General features: G+C 46.9%; 4 non-coding genes across 4 annotated transcripts; 2 read left to right on the top strand and 2 right to left on the bottom strand.

Annotated features, from left to right (window-relative positions):
- Positions 1-848: 848 nt before the first annotated feature.
- TRNAG-GCC (transfer RNA glycine (anticodon GCC)) lies at positions 849-919 on the bottom strand. Its single transcript has one exon. It is a non-coding gene; the product is annotated as a tRNA-Gly (tRNA).
- Positions 920-5,300: 4,381 nt separating this feature from the next.
- Positions 5,301-5,374, top strand: TRNAN-GUU (transfer RNA asparagine (anticodon GUU)). Its single transcript has one exon. It is a non-coding gene; the product is annotated as a tRNA-Asn (tRNA).
- An 18,181-nt stretch (positions 5,375-23,555) lies between these two features.
- On the bottom strand, positions 23,556-23,629 carry TRNAT-AGU (transfer RNA threonine (anticodon AGU)). Its single transcript has one exon. It is a non-coding gene; the product is annotated as a tRNA-Thr (tRNA).
- A 754-nt stretch (positions 23,630-24,383) lies between these two features.
- On the top strand, positions 24,384-24,465 carry TRNAS-AGA (transfer RNA serine (anticodon AGA)). The gene has a single exon. It is a non-coding gene; the product is annotated as a tRNA-Ser (tRNA).
- The last annotated feature ends 2,890 nt before the right edge of the window (positions 24,466-27,355 follow it).

Here is a 27,355-nt window from a genome sequence, read left to right on the forward strand (position 1 = left end):
AGGTCACATATCATCTTCCATAGCTCACTGTGCTATTATCCTCTCAGTGCGCTCAAACGTACACAATAGATCTGCTAAACATATATGCGAGGGCTTTAGATCTGATGACACTTCTTGTGATGGCACTTCCTGTAAAGTCATGGCTTGTGATGCCACTTTCTATGATGTCAATTCCTGTGATGCCATGTGTGATGTCATGCGCCGTGATGTCATACACCATGATGTCATGCGCCATGATGTTATGTGCCGTGATGTCACATGCCGTGATGTCACTTGCATACTGTCTCACTAGTCTCACTAGGTTAGTCCCCCCACTTCTTTTTTTATGACTTGTGCCCTGGGGAGGGGGGGTAGATAAGCAGCTACACAGATAGACAGCAAATAGACAAAGAGAGGATAGAGAAGTAAGTTTTAAGATTGAGCATACCAGTGGTGGAGACGTCACTCGGGAGGGTCCACCTATGACAGCCAGATCTCGTCCTGGTTTAGCGCCTTGAGTCCCCCCCTTAATGTGTCGTTTACCGAATGATCCCACATTTTCCCAAACCTTCATCATTTTGTAGCTTTTGTAACAAAAATGAGTTCAGTCATCAGAGAAGTGTGCAGGTAATCAGAGGCAGCGAGGCTGCTGCACTGAGCTTTACACACAGTAAAACCCGACACGTGGCTGGAATGATGGATGTTTTTATAACAGCTCCGAAAGCTACTTTGAAAGAATTATTTCATACAGCCAATACCCATTCAAAGAAACGCAAACCTATTTATAATGTTGCAGAATTGTACAGTCCGAATTTATTTTAAACTTCTATGGGAAAGATACTAAATAATGAAGAATTTAAAAAGTTAGCTGCATTGGCCGGGAATCGAACCCGGGCCTCCCGCGTGGCAGGCGAGAATTCTACCACTGAACCACCAATGCTTCGCTGTGCACAGCTTCTTGTAAAGCTTGGATCAAGTGTACAATGTGAGACGATCTAGAGATCATATGGTGTTTGTACTTAACCCGAGTCTATGCCTGAGGCTGACAAGAGCACAATCAGTTACTGTACAGCACAATGCTTCACATGTAGAGAACAGCTTTGAAGCTCACATGTAGTATGTAACAGGTTCTTTCTGTGACCCACCGATGCTTCCATAGTACATATGAACCTTAGAGATACACAGAAGATGATAAAACTTGACCCTTGCAGATGCGGAATCTTTAGATGTAGTCAACGCTAAACCACCCGGGCTGTACCTGACCCTGCCAGAAACAAAGATGCTGCACAGGACAACCCATGCCGGAAATGATGAAAAGTCACAGAACTGACATCCGCAGGCGATGAAAAGACAACGCTTTCTGTACTGAACAGAGACAAGCACCAATGAAGCATCGGCCCTTCATGTATGATGAGAGGAGACACCGATCACAAGGGACTGGGGGACATTAATACACAAAATGGGTCTTAGAATGAAGACCGCAGGTAGAAGATGAAGGCAACTGACTGACAAATTACCCGGACTGACCGAGATTACCGACCCAGGGCAGTCAGAATTTGATCTGGCGTGAGCTAGCCCCCTCCCCTCTTCCCCTCCCCTCTTCCCCTCCTCCCCTCCTCCCCTCCCTCCCTCCCTCCAACCCCCAGCATCCACCCACTGCCACAAACCACCCCCCACCCACGGCCTGTGGACCCGACTGGTGCAGCTTCTTTCAAGAAGAGAAAGTGAATGGACTGAGACTAAGGTTCGTTCAATGAACACACAGATCAAAATAAAAAATGGAATATCAATATCAACAAATATATCCAAATTAACAAAGCAGAATACACGTAGGTGTTGGAAGAAGTGAGAGTCCACACAAGTTGCCGAAGGCGAAATCTCACAAAAAAGGAAGCCAGAGATGAAAATCTGGAATAACAAAGTAACCGGAAGGGAAAGGAGGGGAGGCGCGGCCGGGGGTCGGTGCTAACAGTAAAGTACATAATGAGCCCATCATGTCACCAGTACAGTAGTACTGACACCTCTCAGGATACACTTAAGGACGACCCTGTCTACTGATATTTAAGGGATAAATGTTTACCCATTAAACTGGACGTGGCTTTAATGCCAGTTTTAGCCTGAGCGTAAAATAAAGCAACATTCCAGAAAAATAAAACATTCTTACAGAAAAGCTATTTAACACAAGCAAATGTTTCGCATTCCGTAAAAATGATTTCTGCGCAGTCACAAGGGCTACAGCATGCAGCAGTATATTAAAGGTCAATATTGCATGCATTAAAACACTCTTTCCCTACTGCCTTACAGCTGTGTCCTCATAATGAAATGGCTTATGTTGGTTAAAGCTGGAAATTTAACCAATGACAGAGTACAGAACTGAGACACGGACGTTATATATCAAAAAATATAAAACCATACTCGAAAATGTATATTACCAAAGAAAATATCGCCCAACTGCCGTGACATTGCCACCCGCAATGCCGTGACCCGGATTCGGACCGGGGTTGCTGCGGCCACAACGCAGAGTACTAACCACTATACGATCACGGCGAGCTACTTGGGCTCTGTGCGAACTGCCTGTACCTGTCTTTCATAGCTGAGCCCTGTCCGCTTTCAACACCAGGTACAATGTTCCAGATGGTAATTCTACAAATGTATTATTCAACACTGTATATGGACATACAAAAAGTGATAGTATGAACCAGCCGAGGCCTCCAGAACTGAGCACAGACCCCAGAACTGACCCCCAGAAATGTGTCCAATGATATACGTGGCCATCAGAATAGAGCACAGAGCTCCAGAGGAGGCCTCGAGAACTGGCTCATAATGAAAACAACACTCCAAATGCATTGACCAGAAGAAAGCACAACACTGCAAATGTGGGCTCATAAATCAGCAAAATACACCAGATGAGACATCAACAACATGTCACAATACTGCAGACATGGCTTGAGTAACAAGACACCATCTGCAGCTCTGGACACATTACAACAGTGGTGGCCCCAGGACAAGAGAAAAGACTTCAGATGTTGCCATCTATGTATCAGAGCCAGAGTATCACAGAACATGTGTGTGCAAGTGTGCCCTTGTTTCAGATAATCTATGTGTGTAACCTTGTGTCAGAGCATGTGTGTCCTGTCAGAGTGTGGGTGTTTGTGTGAGGGTATGTCCACTAACAGCAAATGTGTCAGAACGTGTGTGTTTGGGTGTGTAAGAGCATGTGTGTATCAAAACATGTGTGTCACAGCGTGTGTGTCACAGTGCATATGTATTTAGTTCTCTCTGTAGCTGCTTGGTACTAGTGCTTACACACTGTTGTTACTTCACTTGTTTATTAAGTGATAGGGTTGAACAATGCTTTTTACGCCCCACTACTTCTGAACTTCACCAGCCACCACTGCAGGTGCGCACACCAACTCACCAATGCGTGACTGATTGGCCTCACTGGAGTTTTAAAGGAAGCCCCTCAGGAGCGGGCTCTGGGCCCCTGCTCATCTTTTGAAAACAGAATAAATGCTTGACTTGTGAGACCAGACCATCACTAAGTCTTTTTATCCATTCGGGGGTGTTTTATCCAATTTTAAATTCAGGATCACAGCACCAGATTTCTAAGAAAAAAACATGACTGGATACGAAGGAGGTATATCATCAACCAGTTGCAGGAAAGAGTATCTATGTCCCTGATGCAACAAGAGAAAACACAACTAATCACATGTGCTGCATTGTATGCTCTATTTAGGCCTGGCTGGGAAAGTAAAAATGACACCAAACATCCAGTGTGTATTTTACTTCTAGGGCAAGGTGGGTAGAATTTAAGGGAAAGTTACTGAGTTTTGGAATGCGTGTACTTGGAATTTACTTGAAAAGGGAAACTGTTAACCCCATCGGGGCTGATGACGAGCTGGGCTCGTCATGGCGTAGCCTCCTCGCACGCTGATGACGAGCCCAGCTCGTCACGTAACATGCGATTTAGAAAATCTCCGCGTAGGAGCGGAATTGCGCTAGCGCGCATGTGGTTAAAAAAGGGCATCAAATAAATGAAGGAATATATGATACTGGTAACCCTGCAGCAATGAAATTAGAGATGTGTGCTAGTGTTGCAATTTGTAGCTGTTTTGTTGAATGACCTTTTCATATGAAGTACTTGGTTGTAGCTTCTTTAACTGCTTGGAACAAAGAAGCCTTTCTGCTCTACGAACTACTATTACATTATGAGAAATAATGAGACATCGTGCTGTGCTTTGGCTGCCCAGGGCCACACATGGTGACTGCTGCCTTATGTGGAGGCTTTTTTAAGGTTGACATGAATCCTTTACTTTCAAAGATATAGCTTTTGTGTTATTATCCTTTACTACACGTTTTGTGGCATACTCCTCTGCCCACAGCCTTTGTTACACTCTCCTCCTTTCTGCGGTTTGTTGCAGTTTCTTGTTGTGTGAGTCTTTGTTACACTTTCCCGTTGCTTGAGATGTTTCTTGTTGTGTGACCCTTTGTTACAGTTTCCACTTGTCTGAGTTTGTTTTTATTGTAGTGTGATACTTTGTTACAGTTCCATCTTGTCTGAGATGTCGATGCCATTCCTCTAGCTGAATCTTTGTTGCAGTTTTCCATTCTTTAATTCTTTGTCCCAGTTTACTCTTGGTTTAGGCTTGGTGAAGTTTCCTGTCGTGTGAGCCTTTGTTACAACAACTTCTTGCCTGAGATGTTGTTTCTTGTCCTGTGATCCTTTGTCACAGTTTCCTCTTGTCTGAGATGTTGTTTCTTGTCCTGTGAGCCTCTGTTACAGTTTCCTCTTGCCAGATATGTTGTTTCTTGTCCTGTGAGCCTTTGTTACAGTTTCCTCTTGTCTGAGATGTTGTTTCTTGTTGTGTGAGCCTTTGTTACAGTTTCCTCTTGCCTGAGATGTTGTTTCTTTTCGTCTGATCCTTTGTTACAGTTCCATGTAGTTGAAACACTATTTGAACTGTGAAATGCATCAATAAAGAGGTATCTGTGCCCCCCCCCCGCCCCCCCCTAGTTCCTCTAGCCCCTCTAGCCCCTCTATCCCCGGTCCACTGCACCTGCTGCACCATTGGGAGCCATACCCCCGAGTGAGGGAAAGGTGCGCCGAGAAGCGTGAGTGGGAGCTAATGAACAGCACAGCAACGAGGCAGAGGAGGGAGGGGAGAGCGAGGCGGAGAAAGAAAAATGTGACTTCTCTGTTAATCTTTCTTTTATAAACACGGTGCTCGAATTCCCTGTTTACATCACTACTCTAGCAGCTATGAAGGAGTACGTGTTGATGAAGATTTTTTCAGAGAAGATGTATGGGCCATCTCTCAGCAGTCTCTGTGGCGCAATCGGTTAGCGCGTTCGGCTGTTAAACGAAAGGTTGGTGGTTCAAGCCCACCCAGGGACGAATGCTTTTATTCAGAGGACACATTTTCCTTAAGAAAGGACTACACTGGTAGCTTCCCTCTAATTTTAACTTGTTACGTGAAAGCCTTGTCGTTCTTTCTTTACTCAGGTTTGAGATCCGAGCCCCTCTCTCAGGTGCTGGTGGCCGCGCGCTCCGCACACAGCTGCAAGAAGATCCGTCTGCAACATTACTGCGTTAGCGGCGCCTCCGCCCCAGTGTCTGCGACGTCAACTTTCTATTTGGGGCTGGCCTTGGAGGGGGTGCGTCATGATAGTACACAAGCTTTCATCCCAGTGACATCACAGGAAACCACTTTAATATTGTGATTTGAGCCTAAATGTTGATCAGATTGGCGCCGAGGAGGCCTTTGGATAGATCGAACGGAGTAAAAGATTTTGCCCTCATCACCAGTGGCCCTGATACTCTATTCCACCAGTCACAAGAGGGGCGGCAAGCCCTCATCCTAGCGTTTCCCACCCCTGCAGGTTGTCTGCTGAAAGCTCGTGAGACCGAGGGCTCTGCGCATCATCGCTGCCTTTAAGCTCCACCGCATATTTACGAAGCTTCAGAATGACCAGTCCACCTGCGCGAAGGGTCTTCCACTGCGCGGCGCACATCCTGATGATCTTTTAGTAACTTTCGATCTGTTTGAGGTTGGTGTTTTTTTTGTTAAAACCCGCAAATTCAGCAGCAGATGATAGATGTTGAGGCCAGTACAGCAAATCCATAGTTATGCGGAAAACGACGTGGCTCCAGAATCGCATAATGCCTTTGGTCCTAGTTATACTGCAGCGAGGCCCACACATGTTACAATGCCTAAATGACACAACTGACCCGGTTCCATTGCACGGCCAAGAAAGGAGCAGAGTTAGTCCAGAGTATTGGAATTAAATACAGGAACAGATAGGAAGAGGACCGCGGAGAGAAGGAAGGAGACTGATGAAGGGAGAAAATGGGAGGGCACAGAAGGACGGATGACAAAAAAGGAGGTGAATGATGTGTAAGGTGCCCGGCTAGCTCAGTCGGTAGAGCATGAGACTCTTAATCTCAGGGTCGTGGGTTCGAGCCCCACGTTGGGCGCTGTAACATTTTTTTGCAGATACTTTTGATTTTTGGGTTTTATATTTGTTTTTATTTTCATCTGAATTATATTGGCATACCTTCATGCTTTGAAACATAACGACTGGAAATGTTAAACACGAAGAAATAAAAGATCACGTCGCCGGGCCCTTTTAACTGGTCGCTTAGACCGGAAGGGATTGCTTGTCCGGAATCGCAGCTCTTCGTCTTCTGTTTCCTTACATAGAATGACAGTTAAAAGGGGGTGAAGGTCCATCACAGCGGATGCTGGGGGGGAGGGGTGAGGTGTTAATGAGGGTTTCTATGGATGAGTTGTTTGACAGACAAAAAGTGCGAACATTTAATGGCTGATGCTTTGTACCTGAGAGTTGTAACCGTGTCGATCTTGGAAGTGTGTGCGCGAGCCTGGGATGCCAAAATGAACCCCTGGGGAGAGTCTGTGGCAGGTGTGTGTGGAGAGGACGAGGAGAGAGGAGGTGAAGGGTTAACACGTGTCCTGATAGAGCATGCGTCGTGGTACGGAGCTCAGCTCTGGATGGTGCAACTGAGGTGCAAAGGCGCGAAAAACACTCACCATTCCTGAACGTTTTGGAGAAAGACATTAAGCACTGTATGGATACGTCCTCTCTTCATATTGATCCTGTAAAACCTATAGAGCACGGAGGCCGGTTAGCTCAGATGGTTAGAGCGTGGTGCTAATAACGCCAAGGTCGTGGGTTCGATCCCCGTATTGGCCACTATGTTATTTTCTACTTTCAATGAAAGTTTATTGCACAGGGAGCACATTTAAAAATTTGCAAACATTCGTGACAAGAATTTTCAATTCTATTAAGGACTAGGAGGCGAGGATTATGCTTAGTCTAATTTCTTTACTGACACATAGCAGCCAATCACATTACAGTAAAGAAAAAACAGAAATAGGGCAACCATAGAGTACACCCCTAGTATATAAACAGTCTCAGAGGTAACCACTTCCTCTTTCTTTGTCCAAAATCCAATATGAAGAACCAAGTAACATCAGAAAAACCAAGGAGAACATCATCCAAAAGGACCAAAATCCGAAGGAGGAGGCGGAGGAACTTCCAAAATCCATAGGAACAGGAGCAGGCCAACGAGGAGTAGAAACTCGCAGCAGAACTTCCACAAGGACGGAGCCGGAGGAACCTCACTTGGGATCAGAGCCTGAAAAAAGACACAAAGCCGTAATACACATCCTGTGTAATCATGAGCAAATAAGGGTGGGTAGAGAAAAAATCAAAGCATTCATCACATATCATCATGAAAGATTTTTGAAGTATTGCATAGTAACAATATAATCGATACATGCATAGACAACGGGTGGGATAATCCTCGCCTCCTAGTCCTTAATAGAATTGAAAATTCTTGTCACGAATGTTTGCAAATTTTTAATTCTATGTCAGGACAGGAGGCTCCGATTATGCTTGTTTAAAGCTGATCCACCACTACAGAAGCAACACTATCGATAGGTTTAAAATAAAAAGTCTTAAACACAGAAGCAGATGACCAATCTGCAGCCTTCATTATATCAAACAGAGTAACCCCCATGGAATAGGCTTTGGACGCCATCGCTCCCCGTGCAGAGTGTGCGCCAAAAACAGAAACATCAATTCCAGCTTCAGACATAAGACCCCGCACCCAGCGCGCCAAGGTAGCTGGAGAGACAGGGCGGAAAGGCTTTTGTAATGCAATAAAAAGTGGACCCTGCATGTCAGAGCGCAAAGAAGCGGTACTCACCTCATAATCCTTCAGGCATTGAACCACACAGAGGTTGGGGTGAGAAGGAAAAGAAGGATAAGAAATAGAAGGCGTATTAGATTTGGTACGTCTGGAGAGACGAAAGGAAACTCCTTCAGGAGTAAAGCTGCGACCCGCCAGGTCCAAAGCGTGTACGTCCGACACGCGCTTGCAGGAGACCAAACATAACAACATAGTTAGTTTTGCAGATAGTTGTTTGCGGGATAAGGAAGCATTGGGAGGCCAGGCCTCCAAAAATCTGAGTACAACCGACACATCCCACAAGGTAACATACTTAGGAGTGGGAGGTTTCGCGAAACGAACTCCCTTAAGTAACCTGGAAACAAAAGGATGTTCACCTGCGGGTTTCCCATCTATGTGGGCATGACCCGCCGAAATAGCCGATCGAAAACCGTTGATAGTTGAATAAGCCAGACCAGAGGTGGCTAAGGAGGCCAAGAAATTAACAATCATGCTGATATCTGCTGAAACGGGATCAACTTGGTGTTGTGAACACCAATCACACCAACGCTTCCAAGACCCCTTATACCGTTTGTGAGTATTGGGAGCCCATGCTTCACTAAGGAGCTTGGAAGCGTCGCTTGAAAGGCCTGGGAGTGACCAGGGATCCCCGAGATCCTCCACGCGAGAAGTGGGAGGGAGCCTGAGAGGATCAGGGGATGAGGATCTCCGAGAGGGTCCAACAGGAGATTCCACAAAGGGGGAAGGAGAAACGGTGGAGCCGAACACATTTCTAGAAGGACCGGAAACCACGCTTGAGCCCTCCAGAGAGGGGCAATCAGAATCAGATCCGTCTGAAATCGTTTGGAGTAGGCCAATACCCTGGGAATCATCAGAAATGGAGGGAAGGCATAACAGAGGGTCGATGGCCACTGCTGGAGAAAGGCATCCGTGGCCAGAGCTTGAGGGTCCGGCCTCCAACTGTAAAAATGCGGAAGTTGCGCATTGAGGCGTGAGGCAAAGAGATCTAGTTGGCAAGGACCCCAACGCCGATGGAGAGCACGGAAGACCCGAGGATGCAGCCTCCAATCGCTGTAATCCCGGAGATGTCTGGAGTGCCAGTCTGCTATCTGATTGTGGCATCCCGGAAGGTACTCCGCAATAACAGTGATCTTCTTCTGCAGACAGAAGTGCCAAAAATCTTTGGCAATCTCCGCCAGGATTCTGGACCTGGTCCCGCCTAGTTTGTTGACATAGCCGACCGCTGAAACATTGTCCATCCGGAGAAGGACACAACAACTGGTTTGCAGAGGGGAAAAACATTTGATCGCAAAGGAACCCGCTAGAAGTTCCAGGCAGTTGATATGAAGTGTCAATTCCTGAGGGGACCAACGACCCCCTGTCGAGACCGAGCCGCAACGGGCTCCCCAGCCCCACCGACTGGCATCGGACTCTATCACTAGATCCGGAGACACACCGAAGAGGGCTCGGCCGTTCCAGGCCTCCATGTGGTCCAACCACCACTGCATCTCCCACCGGACCTCCTCCGTAAGAGGAATCTGATCGGAATATCCGAGGCCTTTCCGGAGATGAAGAATTTTCAGGCGCTGCATTGCCCTGTAATGTAGGGGACCCGGAAAAATCGCCTGGATGGAAGATGCCAGCAGACCGACTACACGTGCCAACGACCTCAACGACACAGTCGGTCTGGAAATAACAGATGTCAACTCTCTCTTGATATAACGCATCTTTTGGTTGGGCAAGAGAAGCTGACAAGTTACCGAGTCGATCTGAAAGCCCAGGAAATCTATACGCTGGGACGGGACCAACACCGATTTCTGAACATTGATCAGAAACCCCAGAGACTGCAAAAGAGTGATGGACAATTCCAGATGTTGAATAAGTTTGAGTGGACAATCCGCCATAAGGAGAATATCGTCCAGATAAATAATCAACCTGACACCCAGAGACCGAAGATGTTCCACAACTGGTCGTAACAGCTTCGTGAAGCACCATGGTGCCGACGAAAGACCGAACGGGAGAACCTGATACTCGTACCAGACTCCCTGCCAGCGAAACTGAAGAAAACGGCGATGTGGTTTGTAAATCGGAACCGAGAGATATGCATCTTTGAGGTCCAGCCTGACCATCCAATCCTTTTCTCGAAGGAGATCCCTCAAGAGATGGATTCCCTCCATCTTGAAATGTCGATAGACGACTCCCCCGTTGAATTCTTTCAGGTTGAGAACAAGGCGAGCACCGCCTCCTTTTTTCTCGACCAGAAAGACAGAGCTGGCAAACCCCTTTGGATGACGGGTGGTTGGAATCACCGCCCCTTTCTTGAGAAGAGAGTCTATCTCCTCGGAAAGACAAACCTGATCCTGAAGAGAAAAACTCAGACAAGGAGGGGGACAAGACTGATGCATCGGGTGATAGAATTCTATTCTGAACCCTTGAACAGTTTGTAGCACCCAAGCATCGCCGGAGAGCATGCGCCAATTCTGCAGGAAAAACTGAATGCGACCCCCCAACATCACATCGCATGCAGGAATCAGCCTCACCTGTAGAGTGGGAATCCTGGTACTGTCCCTGATGACCACCGGAACGTCCTTTGCCGTACTGGCCTTTTCCCTTTCTGGAAGGATAAAAGTTGGCTCTTGAGGAATAACCTGCGTCGTAGGAGCCTCTGTGCTGAGATGAATTGCCCCTCTGGGACTGACTGGCAGAACCACGGCCGAACGAGCGTCCCCTACCTCGTCCGGCCTTTCCAAAAACCGGACGCATGGCTCTCCGCAAGGAGGCCTGCGCCTTGTCGATACCACTGAAGGTCGATACAAAGCGCGTGAGTTCCTTAAGGAATGGCTGGCCAAACAGGAGGCCGTCCGCCTCAGGGCCCGACTCAGAAGTGGCCAATTCAGAGAGTCTAGGGTCAAGCTTTAATAAGATGGACCTGCGACGTTCCGCAGATATCGCACAATTCGCATTACCTAACTGGCAAATTGCCCGTTGCGCCCATTCTATCATTTCCTTAGGGTTCACAAGGGCAGAAGCTTCCTGGGCCCTGTAACCTAGGTCCAAAATCTTTGTGAGAGGCCCAAGGACGTCCAACATCTTATCTTGACAGGCCCGCCAAGATCTATCCAGGCCCTTCTTTGGGTCCTTGGCATATTTTTTCAAGTATGTGACCATCATGGGGTCAACTTCAGGGGTCTCAGCTAAATGGGCAGACAAATCAGGCCTCGGGCATTCCGAGCGCAGCCTGGCACGAACCGAAGCCTCAAAAGGCTGACGGATATGTGCCTCAATGTAGGCAGCCACAGCCGGAGAAGGCCCCATGATGAAGAGTTGGGATGAACGATGTCTGCCGGCTCGAAATTAAGCACCGGAGGACGCTCAGGGGCGTCCACAAAATGCTCCTTACAGACCCGTTTTTTAGGTGGAGGAGAAACATGGTCTGAAGAAGCGGAGGATAACACATTGTCCGAATCAGCCTCCTGAAGACCTGCAGTCGTGGATGGCGCAGATGCTAAACTTTTCGCCAGACGCTGAAAATCTGATTTGTGAGGGTTAACAGGCGACTTCGCCGATTTCTTGGCAGCCGGCAACCAGCCCTGCTGTTGAGCATATAGATTGAGGTGACGCTTCAAAGGATTAATAGCACGTACAAGTGCCTTGTTAACGGATTGCTGAACGCCTTTGTCCAGCTGTTCAACCAAATCCTGTTCCAAGGAGCCTTCCTCCTCATCAGCATAGTAATAATAGTCGTCTTCAGCGTCATCATAATACTCAGCCATTCTACAGCAAGTAGAGGTAAGTGCCCACAAGACGACTGAAATAATATGGAGTGTTGACAATAAACACAAGTCAAGGGGGAGTGTTGAGACCCCAAAAACAGGCTTCGAAGAAGCAGGAGACAAACCTGACTCGAAAAACAATTAAAATGTGGAGGGAGCCAAAGCCTGTATCAAATAGCACACTCTAGGCAGAGCCTATGCGAAGAAATAACAACCAAAGCCCTCAAAAGACCTCGGCGTCTGACGGGGTTAATTCCAGTGACAGGCCGTGGGCAAAACGTCAAACGCCGTCGCTCAACCAGCTGAGGAAACACCAACAACCGGAAATGGGACAGCGCGCATGCGCGACTGTCGCCTGGCCACAAAGACCGTCGCAAGAGCGCTCGCGCTCCTAAGCCAACGGAACCCCTGCTCCTGCTCCACTAACAGCGCGCGAGCATCTAGGAAGCGCTCGTGCAAGGAAAAACGGAGGTGAGGCACACGCTCCGACAATGAACGAAATAACTGCACGCCGGCAGTAAGCAATACGCGCGAAGAGTAAACGGAGACACAGCCCCAGACGCGCGGCAACAAAGCGCAAAGGTCAGCACAAAGCATATAATAATAACGATGCGCAAGTCAATAGTAAAGGTAAAGCACTTAACTGGCTGCGGAGCAGCAAAGAAAGAGGAAGTGGTTACCTCTGAGACTGTTTATATACTAGGGGTGTACTCTATGGTTGCCCTATTTCTGTTTTTTCTTTACTGTAATGTGATTGGCTGCTATGTGTCAGTAAAGAAATGAGACTAAGCATAATCGGAGCCTCCTGTCCTGACATAGAATTAACACAGAAGTAGGGAAGCAAGCAAATCAATCAATAGGTAGAACAGTGGTGAACGCGGTATTTATTAGTCTCGAAGAATGTCAATCGTGCATCAAAGATCATATGCAAGTATAATAAATACATACAATGTTTTTTAATGTGTGTTTGGTTGTAACACAGTAGAATATTTACTTCATAATGTAACATTTCTTAGAACTTCGTGTTTCTAAACATGAAATCGAAAACATTTTTTGTATTGTATTGTAATTTCATTTATATAGCGCTTACTACCCCTGACGAGGAGTCAAAGCGCTTTTTCGGCGAGTAGCACTCTACTCCGGGACCCATAAAGGATTAGTGTTGAAAATTAGTAAAGTGAAATATGAACGTAGTTTGAGTGGTGGATGTGTAATTCAAAAAGGAAACCAGATATGAAAATCTGGAATAACAAAGTCACCTTAAGGGAGGGGGAGGCGCGGCCGGTGGTCGGTGCTAACAGTAAAGTGCATAATGAGGTCCTCATGTCACCAGTAAAGTAGTACTGACAACTCTCAGGATACACTTAAGGACGACCGTCTCTACCCATATTTAACGGGTAAATGTTTACCCATTAATCTGCACGTGTCTTTTTTTTTTATTTAAAACTTTTTATTAAATATTTAAAAAAGTAGAATATACATTTGGCATTCTTATATACAGTACAAATGTGGTATGCTTCGCCTTTATGTTCTCCCGAGGAGAGAAAGGAGAAGAAAGAGAAGAAAGAGAGGGGGGGGGGGGCTTAGTTGTATGTCCTTGGCTGGGCTCTCGTCAGCTGTGCATCTAGGAGTTCCCACATCTCTTCTTTTGAGTTGTGTTCCTTTGAGAATTTCCCCGTTATGTTGTCCGCTCCTCTGAGAAAGGTGAGCCAGTTCATCCACGTTTTAAAGTTAGCTTTGGCCGTGTTTTTCCAGTTCGTTAGCATTATTTTTAGGGCCGCTGTGAGCATTAAGTCTAGTAGGCCTCTTTCTTCTTTGCTGTTTAGGTCCGCTGTCATGTGTTCTGTGGCCAGGCTTACAAAGCTGATTGTTAAGTCTTTGTTGAATATATCGTTCAGGAAGTCGTTCACTTTCATCCAGAACTTCCTGACCTTAGTGCAGTTGAAGATAAGGTGTTCTAGAGTTCCTTCCTCTTTCCCGCAGTTCCAGCAGTTGCTTGATTCTGTAATGCCAATTTTGTGGAGTCTTGATGGTGTCCAGTAGGCTCTGTGGAGGAGCCAAAATTTTGTCTGGGCTAGTTGTGAGGTTATCTTGTTTGTCGATGCCGAGCGCCACAGTTTGCGTCGTTCGCTGTTGTTTAGCTGCCTTCCCAGGAGTTGTTCCCATGTGTTCGTTGTTTTCTTATTCAGATGTGGATGGGTTGAGGAGCTTGTATATCTTTGCCGTTTGGTGGCCTGCCGAGTTTAGGGTTTGCATGAATTTGATGATGGTCGGTTCTTCCTTTCTTAGGTTCGCTTTCGTTATGGCTGTTTTGATCTTCAGGAAGGTGTAAAGTTCCCGTTTTGGGAGCTCGTGTAGTTGTTGCAGGTTTTGGAATGTTAATGGTGACTGTTTAGTTTCTAGCTGGTTTGGGAGGCTTATTCCTTTCTCTATCCATGTATCATTGTGCATTGTTGCTCCTTGGTAAGTTATCTTTGTGTTGAACCAGATCAACTCCCATGTCGTGCCCTTCAGTTTCCGTGCCATACGTTTATCTATTTTCATCAGTGCCTCCTTGGTGTGTCTCAGTACCGGGTTTGTTCTTTGGGGATGCCTGTTCGCAGTAAGAAGCGCTACGGGGTTTGGCCCCCCCAGGATGTTCCTTTCCCCCTCTAACCAAACCGGTTCGTAGCTTTGAGTGTTGTCTAGCCAGAAGGTGCCTTGCCTCGCTAGGCAGGCGGTTTGAAAGTTTTTAAAATTTGCTAAGTTGAGTCCTCCAAGGTCTTTTGTTAATCTCAGCTTCTGTAGGTTGATTCTAGGTTTCTTGTTTCTCCATATGAAGTTGTTTATGAGCTTGTCCAGTTTTTTGTGGAATGGGTCTGTCATCGGTAGCGGTAGCATGCTGAGTGTGTAGTTGATGGCTGGCGTTACCATCATCTTTATTGTTTCGATCCTGCCCCACCAGCTTATGTATTTGGGTGACCATAGATCTAGTCTTTCCTTTATCTTCTTCAGGGTTGACTCCTCGTTGTGTTCTAGTGTGGATGCTAGGTCTCTCTCGAAAAGCAGGCCTAGGTATTTGAGCGGTTTCGTCTGCCATGTCAGCCCTGAGTCACCAAGCACCTCTCTGGTGGTGTGGATGTTCATTGGCTTGCACTCTGATTCGTCTTTATTGAGCTTGTATCCCGAGGCTTCAGCGTATTCTACTATTGTGTCCATGAGTGCTTTTATTGACGTAGACGGATTGGTAGTTGTGATGAGGATGTCGTCCGCGTATGCTGCCAGTTTGACGGTTTTTTCTTTGATTTTGATGCCTGCTTTTTCATTATTGTCCCTTATTCTGGCTAGTAGTGGTGCTAGCGCTAGAAGGAAGAGGCCTGGTGAGAGGGGGCAGCCTTGCCTGGTGCCTCTGCCCAGTGTGAGTGTTTCCGATGTGCTACCATTTACTACCACTTTTGCTTTTGGTTCGTTGTACAAGGCCATCACCATAGATCTGTATTTGGTCCCTAGCCCGAACCTGCTCATACAGTTGTTTAGGAATGCCAGGAGACTCTGTCAACCGCGTTTTCCGCGTCTAGTGCTATCATCACCGCCTGCTTGCTGCTGTGTGTTGTATGGTTGATGAGATGGCACAGTAGGTGTGTGTTGTCTTGCGATAGTCTGTTTTTGATGTATCCTACTTGCGAGTTGTGGATGAGGTTTGGCAGGACCTTGTTCAGTCTGTTGGCCAGTATCTTCACGTATATCTTACAGTCAACATTTATGAGCGAGATCAGTCTGTTGTTCTGCGGGTATTGTGGGTCTTTCCGTTCCTTGGGGATTATTGTGATGTTCGCTTCGCCCATGGACTCAGTCATCTTGCCTCTCTGTATGCAGTGAGTGTATGTTTCCGCCATTAGTGGTCTTAGTTGTTGGCTGAAGGTCTTGTAGAACTTTGCCGTGTACCCGTCTGGGCCTGGTGCCTTGTTTGGCTTGAGCTGGTTGATGGCTGCTTCGATTTCTGTGTCTGCTATGTCCACTTCCAGTGCTGATCTTTCGTCTGCAGTGAGTTCTGGCAGGGTGGTGTTGTTGAGCATGGCTGCGCCGCCGCCTTCTTTCAGATTCTTGTCCTCGGTGTAAAGTTCCTGGTAGAACTACCTGAATACCTTTGTTTGTCGTTTGGGACTTATTCGTTTTGTCTGTTATGGCTGCGATTGTGTGTTGCCTCTGTTTTGCTTTTAGGTATGACGCCAGTTGTTTCCCAGCCTTGTTGGCAGCACATAGGTTTATGGATTTGAATTTATTCAGCCACGTGCCGGCTCTTTCGCTTAGAATCTTGTTCAGCTCATATTTCTTCTTCGTTAGTGTGGTGAGGGTATTCTTGTCCGTTATGTTAGCGCAGTGCCCTCTTTCCAGCTGTGTTTTTTAGGTCTCGCGATCTATCGATGTGCGCAAGCGCATCGAGCGGAGCGAGAATTCATGTGGCGAAAACATCTTCAAACCAAAGGGCTTTCAGCCCCTCGGTTTTAATGTTGTTCACGTGAACCACGTGATAACATGCACGTGCATTCAGGGCCAGCCAGCCCAGTACATCAAAGTGCTTCTCCTCCCCTAATTATTCATGGCCGGCCGCAGGCCGGCCGTGCTTTCAGTTTCCCAGAACGGCTTCTCCTCACCTAATTAGGGGAGGAGAAGCCCTTTGATGTGCTTCACACCAATGCGCCTCAGTCATTCCTCTTGTTTGTATTTGCTTCCAGACTCCACGATCTGCTCATGTGCACAAGACGCTTTACACATTACACTCATCTGCCTGAAGTGGGAGTTTTAAACAAGCAAAGCTGGTCCTTCTGTACTTGCAGTTTCACTTCTAATGTGTGTTGTTATTTATCATGATTTTTAGCTGAGGTGTATCACGCTCGTTCATGAGTTTGATCTTTTCATACTGTGAAATGTTTTCTAAGTTGTTTTTGATTGTCTTACCACTGGAGGTCTCCCTGTGCTACATTTAGCCTCTGACACATGCAACGCCACGCAACAACGCAACGCCACTCAACCATGCGACGCCACTCACCTACGCAACGCCACTCAACTACGCAACGCCACTCACACATGCAACGCCACTCAACTACGCAACGCCACTCAACTACGCAACGCCACTCAACTACGCAACGCCACTCACCTACGCAACGCCACTCGGCTACGCAACACCACTCAGCTACGCAATGCCACTCGGCCACGCAACGCCACTCGGCCACGCAACGCCACTCGGCCACGCAACGCCACTCAGCCACGCAGTGCCACTTTCACACACACTGTGCAGTGCACAATAGGTCTCGCAGTAGGAACGTTGGAGATATTGGTTTTTTAAATGACAAAGCCCTTTATGTTTTTAACATGCAAAATAAAAGGCATTGTTATTTGCAATTGTAATAGCTCCAACTGTCCTACTGCGAGACCTATTGGCAACGCCAGTGCTTGTTCCTCTTCCAGTTCGCTGATCTTTTTGTTCCTGCCGCGGTTCATTCTTGTTTTGATGTTGATCAGTTTCCCTCTTAGCGTGGCTTTGAGGGCGTCCCAGATGGTACTTTTCCCTACCTCATCGTTGTCGTTGTGTTCTAGGTATTCCTTTATTGCGTCTTCGATTTCCTTCACGTTGTCTTTGTTCTGCAGGATGTCGTCGTTTAGTCACCATCTTCTCGTTGGCCTCTCATTGTGTCTTCCATTTACTGAAAGTGTGATGTGCGCATGGTCAGAGATGGTTATTGGCGCAATTTCTGTGTGGTCGATTAGGTGTGTATGTGTATTAGACATCAATATGTAATCTATCCTGCTGTATGAGTTATGTGGATGTGAGTAGAAGGTGTATTCACGTGCATTTGGATTTTGTGGCCTCCACGGATCGGCAAGGTGTAGTTTGGTGCATAGGTCTCTCAGGGTGTTGGTGCTTTGCGATTCATGGCTTATTCTATGCGGGTGTCTGTCTGTGGCCTGGTCCATTACCCTGTTCATGTCACCTGCTACCAGCATGAGGTCTTCTTGAGGAATGTTGGAGAGCATCGTGTCCACCTCCTGCCAGAATTTCTTATCCTCGGAGTTTGGCCCATAAATGTTGGCTATATGTATTTGTTCTTCTCCTCTCAGTAGGCTCATTATTAGTATTCGCCCTTCCTCGTCTGCGCTTGAGTTTTTTAGGGTCAGGTTTGCCTTCTTGCTCAGTATAGTGATTACACCTTGTTTCTTCCCGTTTGCCGGCGAGCAGAAGACCTCCCCTATCCACCTCGCTTTCAAAAGCTTCGCTTCTTCTTCTGTAAGCTTGGTTTCTTGCAGTGCGTAGATGTCGCCTTTCAGTTTGGCTAGGTGGTCTAGTATTTTCCTTCGTTTGACTGGGTGGTTGAGGCCTTTTACGTTCATGGACACCACCTTGAGGTTTGTGGTTAGTTTGGTTTTCGGTGCGTTATTCATGGTGGTCTGGTGTTATCGCTGTCTTCTTTGTTTTCCACTAGGTGCATGGCAGAGTGTTTTGTCTGTCTTCCTTGGATATTCCTAAGAGCCTCCCCCAAGGACTGGCGTGTGGGGTGTGGGGTGATAGGTGGGAAGAAGATATAAGAAGAAAAAGATAATCTAGTTACACATTTACGTACTGTACCATTCGCCATCCGGTCTACAAGTCCCCCCCTTTTCCCTCGTCCTCCCCCCTCCCTCCCTCCCCCCCACCCTCCGCCTGTGGAATTATGGGTGTGTGACAGCAAAGGTCCTCCCGCTCCCCCCCCCCCCCCAAGTCTATGTCTGCTGGGAAGGTGTAGCGCTCTTGCCCATGTGTCTTTGCTTAGTGTTAGCACACTTAGTTCAGTCGGTGACTGTTAGTTGTTAATATTAATCAGCATGGAGTACAGGGTACGAAAAGGATATAGCTAGTTGTAGCTGGTTATCTTCTGCCTGGTAGGTCACAGCTGTTCCCTTTCCCCTCTTGAGGTAGATGCGGTCTTGTCTATGTGCGTGCACCAGTGTGCGTTATCTGAGGTAGTTTAGTTTGTATCGTGCCTTGCGTGGCTCGGGAGTTCTGCTCTCTTAAAGTTCTCTTGATTGTCAGTGCGTACATTAGCAGGTTCCGTGGATAGTCTCTGTTGGGGCTGTTGGTCGGGGGCAGAGTCTCACAAGGGTTCCGCAGGTCCTGCCAGTGTTGTATTGTTCTTTGCCCTTGTTTCACTCTCCTTCTCCCTCAGCTTCGTCCGACGACGCTCTTCGCTTTACTCCCGGGCTTTGTAGCTCCTTCGCCTCTGGTTCTGGGCCGTATAAGTATCTCCTTAGGTCGCTGGGGTCCTCGAAGAGTCTGCTTCCGTGTCTGTCCGTTATCCTCATTTTGGACGGGCCAGCGAAGGTGAAGGTGATGTTGTTTTTGCGCAGTTGATCTCGCAGAGCCAGGAACCCTTTTCTTACTTCAACCATGATTTTTGAAAAGTCTTGAGTGATTGTCACCTTCTTTCCGTTGATCAACATTGGCTGGCCTTTCCTAGCTACAGCGAATATAGCGTCCGTATGATTTGCTCGTAGGGGCTTGCAGATTATTGGTCTTGGGATGTTGCTGTTTGCCGGTTTCTTAGCTGGGATACGGGAGGCTTTTTCGATCTCAAAGGACCTGTCAAAGCTAAGGCCTGTGAGCTTCGGGATTATGGTCTCCAGCATCAGGGCGCATGCGCCGGGGGTATCTTCCTCCTCTTCGGGGACTCCCAGCAGTCTGATGTTCCCTTTGCGGCTTCTGTCCTCCTGTTCCGCCAGTGCTCTTTGCAGTGTTGATGTTCTCCTTATCACTAAGCCCAGGTCTTTGTGCATTGACCCTGTGCGGTCCTCGAGATGGCTCACCCTTTTCTCCACTTCATCTAACCTTCCGTTAGCTCTGCTTTGCTCGGCCCTTATTGCTATTAGTTCCATTTGGATGTTGTCCACGGTCTTTTTTGTGGCCTTTGTTAGGTCGTTGCCTTCCGTGATTTTCTTCAGTAGTGTGTCCAGCGTTATCGTTTCGTTGCCTTGGCCGTTTTGTTTCTTTGCTGGTGAGTCCGGAATGTCGTTCTTGCTCTTTTTGGGGTCGTTTGTGATCTTCTTATCATCCTTCCCTGCCATGGTGTTGAAACCTCTTCTGACTTGATATGTCAGAAGTCTTCCTTCTTTCTGTTGCTGTTTGGTTGGTTCCGCCTTTGGGTCTTTTGCTACTTTGGTGGTTTGGCTGCTAAGTGGGGGCAGGGTGCCATCTCTGAATCTACACGGCCACTTAATGATGCGGGTCCTGGTCTTCGCCCCCGCCAGCCTCTTTGCGTTTGCGTGCCCCTGCCGAGCCTCGTGTCGCCTGCACTCCCCTGCAGCTGTCTCGCTTGTTTAGCGATTGTCTTGGCTCGCCTCTGTGTCTGTCCACCATGCGCTGAGGGGTATGTGCTGTCGTGTGTTGGCTGGCGCCCAGACCGGCTTGTCTAGGCCTGCTTTTTGTCCATGCGCCCCTCCCCCTTGCAGTTCTGTCTCTTGGGGTATCGTGGCTTCTCTTCACCTTAGGGTGGCTGCCCGTGCCTGTGCCTCCTATGTCCTTAGTCGGCTGTTTGTTGCGGCTGTTTGGTGCATTTGGCCTTCTTCGTTCTTTGCCGTTTCGTGCTTGCCTCAGCCCACCCGAGTTCCTCCCACTCGGGAGTGTTGCTGTGTTTGTTTGCTATTTCTCTCGCTGTGTCGCTGCGCTAAGATGGCCGCTGCATGCTTCTTTTCCTTCTCTAAGGTGGCCGACGTTATATCGGCTGGCCCCACGGATTGTTTCCCTGCTTGGGGGCAGTTCCTGCTTTGCGGCTTATCTGAGCGCCGCAGCGCTGTGTCTCTGTCTGCGCGTCTTCTCACGTCTAAGCCGCCACTTCGCTTACCGCTGCATATAGATGGCCACCCCGTGCCTCTCCCCCTTTGCCAAGATGGCGGCTGTGTTTTCGGCTCGCCTCCCTGTCGCAGCTGCTTGTACTTTGACAAGATGGCCGCCCCTTGCTTCTTCGCCTTTGCCAAGATGGCTATATCTGCATTCGAGGGCTTGCTGGTTTCGGTTGCTCGCTCGTTGAGCGTTGAGCTGCCTTTCGCCAGGGGCGCGCTTACTTGGTTATCGCCTCCCAGCTGCGGCCAACGTTGCTTTCGTTCTGCCTGTCGCCTCTCGCGGTCTCCTTTCCTCCTCCGGAGTCACGCCACCATCTTGTGATCGCTCCTTCCTCTCCTGCCCTGTTTGCCTTCTTCTCCGTCGTTGCCTCGTTCTGCCCCCTTTTGGTCATTTAAACCTCGTGTGTGATGCCGCTTAGGTTCGCAAACACTCTCGTCGCTTTTGGTTATGTTTCTTTCGCGGTAACCTTCTTTGCGCGCCGCTCGTTCGACTTGGGGGTCGGGAGCTCCGGACTTAGGTATCCTGCCTCCTTGCCATCCAAGCCACGCCCCCAATCTGCACGTGTCTTTAATGCCAGTTTTAGCCTGAGCGTAAAATAAAGCAACATTCCAGAAAAATAAAACATTCTTACAGAAAAGCTGTAATAACATAAGCAAATGTTTTCCGCGTTCCATAAAAACGATTTCTGCGCAATCACAAGACGCTACATCATGCAGCAATATATTAAAGGTAAATATTGCATGCATTAAAACACTCTTTCCCTACTGCCCTACAGCTGTGTCATTATAATGAAATGACTTATGTTGGTTAAAGCTGGAAATGTCACTAATTACAGAGTACAGAACTGAGACACAGATATATAAAAAAATATAAAAAATTCTCAGTATATTGAAAATGTATATCAACAAAGAAAATATCACCCAATTGCCTTGACATTGCCACCCGCAATGCCGTGACTCGGATTCGATCCGAAGTTGCTGCGGCCACAACGCAGAGTACTAACCACTATACGATCACGGCGAGCTACTTGGTTTCTGAGTGGATCAGCTGTTCCTCTGTTTTATAGCTACATTCCGCCTCAGTACACAACCAAGTATAATGTTCCATATGGTACTCTTAAAAATGAATTATTCAACACTGTATTTAAGCTTACATAAAGTGGTACTATAAACTGGGCGAGGCTTCCAGGACTGGGCACAGACCCCAGAAGTGACCACCAGAAATGTGTGCAATGAAATACATGGCACCCAGAATAGAGCACAGTGCTCCAGAAGAGGCCTAGATAGAGCACAATGCTCCAGAAGAGGCCTAGATAACTGGCTTCATAATGACAGATATGTTACTCAAACATTTGAAGAGTAGCATCAAACCTCTAGGTCAGGAATCGGGACATGACGTTTAATATGAGCTGTGCGACGCTTGACAATACTCCGAATGAGTCTCCCAGGGCAGACACAATATTTCAGAAGAGGCCTCCAGAACCTCACATGAAGCCTCCCTAAGTGAACACAATATCACAGATGTGGCCTTCACAACTTGACACCATGCTATGGGTACAGCATTTTTAAATGGACACAGCACACACAGTGTCACTTTCCAAGCACTCACAATACTTCAGACAAAGCCTCTAGAACTGAACACCACACGACAGATGCAGCATCCAGAAATGGAAAACCATCACTCAAAAAGCACAACCTGCAAATGTGAGCTCATAAATCAGCAAAATATACCAGATACAACATCTACGACAGGTCACAATACTGCAGACACGGTTTAAGTAATAAGACCACATCTGCAGCACTGGACACATTCCGACAGTGGTGGCCTCGGGTCAAGAGAAAAGACTTCAGATGTTGCCACTAGAATTGGGTACAAAGATCCAGACATGACTGTGATAGCAGGCACAGTACTTTAGATGAACCCTCCAGGACCAAACACCATACAGTACAGGAGGACACCAGATCAGGAGATAATGTACCAGACGTGGATTTTAAAAGTTGCAACAATCCTCCTAATGAGGTTTTGGAAGCGTTACCAGAAACCCAGATGGAACTTTGTGTACTTGACACAACACCCCAAGAAGACTCTGCAGAACAAGACACTACACTTCAGAAGGGCTCCAGGCTTGAGACAAAATATGCTAAACTAGTCTCTAAAGTGGGTAGTAACTGTTCAGACACATTATTCTAAAGAAGCCCTTTGGAAATGTACCCAGCCAGATCTCCACACAAGGCTACTTGTGCTGTTCACACTGTCCGCCTGTAAAAGTGCTTCCATTTCATGATGGTTTTATTACCGCTCCCTCTGCACCCCAACACTACTTTAGGCCTACTCACAGCCTTATCATGGAAGTGAAGCTTGCAACGCCGCTGCCTGTGCTGTAACCATCTGTTCTCTAAAGCTAAGTTTACACTGCTGCTGCCTGTGCTGTGCCTGTTCATGAGGCACTGAAGCTTGTACCTCTTCTGCCTGTTCAGTAGCAGTGTCAGTAATGGAAGGTCATTCTGGTGCTGCCTGTGCTCTACCTGTTGTTTGAAGCTTGCATTACTGCTGCCCAGGTTGTACTTTGAAGCGAGTGCAGCTTAAAAACATCTTTTCACTTCACAAAACCAAACTGATTGGCTTTGAAAATTAAAAATACTGGGGGTTGGTGGTTCAATAAATTGGCATCTAAACACCAAGAACAGACAATGAGTCTTTTATCAAACAATATGTCTTCTAAGAGGTTGTGCAAAACATGAGGCACTGCTGAGATTCGAACTCAGGATCTCCTGTTTACTAGACAGGCGCTTTAACCAACTAAGCCACAGCGCCTCCTGTCACAGGCCAGGTGTCACAATGTAACTGTGCATATTTCTCTCAAACTAAGGCGGTGATATTTTCCACTTCCTCGTGACAAGAGATCGCTGAAGAAAACCTTAGAAAGGGAAACTTACAAAGAAGGTTTCGAAAAACGTTTATCTTTATATATATACATATTTGGTTACACTGGTGAACGACGTGTGCAATACATACGTTAAACTAAACGAGAGTACAACGATTATAAAGGGCACCAATATATACCAAATCATTTCATGACGCCTACGTCATGTAGCCACATACCATGTGCTCTTTCCTTCACTTCTCGTGACTGCTGGAAATCCCAGGGAGAAGCAGCCGTGGAGCAGCCCCTCTCGGAGAGAAAGTGTCACCTCTAGAGAAGCGTCCCGGGTTCAAACAGCGCTTCAAAAGGGGCACTTTGAGAGACCCGTGAAAAGATGGCTGAGGCGGGAATCACAGAAAGAGGGCGGGGCTGCTAGACCGCAGTGCCCTTTACATGGCTCTATCAATACCCACCCTGGTCCTGGAACAAACATCAGCCATCAGAGCTCAGTAAATTACCAGAAAAACAACAACCCTACACGAAGATTATAAAGCCTTGTACTTTCTTGCATGTCTGTTCTACTTTAGGGAAAAGTTGTGGCACATTAGGAGATCAAACGGGGGACCTTGGCATTATTAGCACTACACTGTCACCGACTGAGCTAACCGGCAGGTGGTTCTTGAGTGAGTGCATCGCAACAAGCCAGTTGTCGTGGCCGAGTGGTTAAGGCAATGGACTAGAAATCCATTGGGGTCACCCCGCGCAGGTTCGAATCCTGCCGACTACGGTTCTTTTTTCCGATCAATAAATTTCATTTCACCATGGAAACACCAATTATGTGGCTCTGAAAATTCTGCACTTATTGTAATTGTGTCTTTACTACTATTGACACATAATCCACCATCTGATGCATAACATGATTTCAATATAAAAAAAATACTCTAGCTGAAACGAATACAATACCCTTTAAAAAGTGTTCCATGTGGTAGACCTTTTTGTTTAACTGGTCACCTTTCAGTTGTACATTGATGTATTCAGATGCCAACCTAGCAGTAAGAGTTTTTGGGAGAAATAAGACTCCAACAGAATTGTCTGCCTTATGTTGCAAAATAGGTCCTTCCTTGCTGCATAATGTAGTATCCCGTTCTGCATACTTTCGTCCAATTTTGCCACATAATTCCAGTCGTCCTGGCCTAGGTGTAAGACTTTCACGATTATACCAACCAGTTACAAGTGTTAAGAACAAGTATAGACGGGGAAGCGGATTAGAATTGGTGGATATGATCACATTTTGTGTTTACTGCAACAAGTAGTGCCGCTGGAGTGCGGAAGGATTAAGAGGTGCTGTGGTTGATTCGGTTTGTCCAGGTTGTCCAATCAAGATGGAAATAATCTTTGCTTGAACAACTGTTCTGAAGGCTGAGGGCGGAATGGAAGATTATATCCTCCTTGTGAGAAGCAGTTGAACGAAGGCAGCTTTCTGAGTCTGGAAATATGGAGAGGGAAATTTATTTTCTTATCAAAAAAAGAATCAAGCACTTTTCACAATGGGAAGAAGGCGGGGACAGTATCAAGTTCTGGGAGAATTTCAACCCATTCTTGAGCAGGAATAACTGAGTCATTGGAGTGGAGGAGGAGGAATTCAGTGTCTGTAGGTTTCACCTCAAGAACAAAGTCGTCACATTTTTTGATTTTTAAAGGAAATTTTTAGGTCTAGTTTGCATGCAGAATTTGAAATTTCAAGACACAGATGGGACTCATTTTTGAAAAGTGATATATCGCTGCGTGAAAACAGCGATGCGTCACTTTTCACTGCGCCCTCCTTGCGACACCAATGATGTGTCATATTTACAGTATGGTGCATCATGGCGCAAGGAGTTACAGATACGTCAGTATTTCTGACGTATCTGTATGGCGCAAAAGTGACGCATTGCTGGAGTGTGTCACAAAAGTGACGCAACTCCAGCAATGTGTCCTTTCATATGGGACAAGCCCCATGTGAAAGGGCCTGCATCAGTCTTACGCCTGCTGTGAGGCAGGCGTAAGAAATTGACGCATTTGTGTCCTAGAAGTGGCGCAGTGAAATCTTATAGATTTCACTGCGTCACTTCTATCACCCTTTCTTGTGTCAGAATGCACCCCCTGCATACATTATACCTGGCGTAGGTATAATGTAGCGCAGGGGTTTACAAAGTGACGCATCTACCTAGATGCATCACTTTGTAAATATGGTGCAACAAGGCACATTTTTTACGCTGCTGGTGCGTCACAAAAAGTGACGCACCGGGGCGTAAAAGTGATGCATGGCCTTATAAATGAGGCCCAGCTGTGTATTGTTGTCTGCATATTGATGCATAGTAATATATTTATATTGAACTATTGGGTCACGCGGATCCCTGCACAGGTTGAAGAAGTGATGGTGAAAGTGTGGATACCTTGGGTGTATCTTGTTTAATCAGTAAGGAGGGAGATATAAAAGATCCTAAATATGATCAAAAAACGGAGGAAGATAACCACAAATGCGGCAGAGTACCCTGTGCATCAAACCCAAAATTCATCGGCTCTGTTTAGTGTCCAGTGCACTGCCACATTTCTCTGCTGTAGCCCCCACTTACTCTGCTGGTTTCTATGATGTCAATTCCTGTGATGTCATGTGGATTGTCATGTGCCGTGATGTCGCTCGTCATGATGTCATGCGCCGTGATGTCGCGTGCTGTGATGTCACTTGCATACTGCCTAACTAGGTTAGTCCCCCCACTTCTTTTTTTAGGACTTGTGCCCTGGGGGAGGGGGTAGATATACAGCTATACAGATAGACAGCAAAGAGACAGACATACGATAGAGAAGTATGTTTTAAGATGGAGCATACCAGTGGTGGAGACTTCAGTTGGGAGGGTCCACCTATGACAGCCATGATCTCGTCCTGGTTTAGCGCCTTGAGTCCCCTTTAATGTGTCTTCTAAACACGTTTACCGAGTCATCCCACATTTTCACAAACCTTCATCATTTTGTAGCTTTTGCTACAAAAATGAGTTTAGTCATCAGAGAAGTGGGTAGGAAATCAGAAACAGCGAGGCTGCTGCACTGTGCTTAACACACAAAAAAACCCAACACGTGGCTTGAATGGTGGATTTGTTTTTATAACAGTTCTGAAAGCTACTTTGAAAGAATTATTTCATGCAGCCAATACCCATTTCAGAGAAACGCAAACCTATTTATAATGTTGCAGAATTGTATAGGCCGAATTTATTTTAAACTTCTATGGCAAAAATGCTAAATAGATGGATCAAAAAAGATGTGCTGCATGGGCCAGGAATCGAACCCGGGCCGCCCAGAATTCTACCACTGAACCACCAATGCCTCGCTATTCCCCCACTCTGTGTAACGCTTATATGTAGTGAACAATGTGAGATTATCTGGAAATCATATGGTCTTTGTACTTGCATAAGGCAGACAAGAGCACAGGCAGTTGTTGTACAGCAGAATGCTTCACACGAAGAGAGCAGCTGCGAAGCTCATATGTAGTATGACAGGTTCTATCTGTGACCCTCCTATTCTTTAAACGTACATATGAGCCTCAGAGACACAGAAGATGATACAACTTGACAATTACAGATGCTGAATCATTAGCTGTAGTCAGCGCTAAACCACCCGGGCTGTACCTGAACCTGGAGGAA

Source organism: Lissotriton vulgaris, chromosome 12 (assembly GCF_964263255.1).
Source record: "Lissotriton vulgaris chromosome 12, aLisVul1.2, whole genome shotgun sequence".
NCBI lineage: Eukaryota > Metazoa > Chordata > Amphibia > Caudata > Salamandridae > Lissotriton > Lissotriton vulgaris.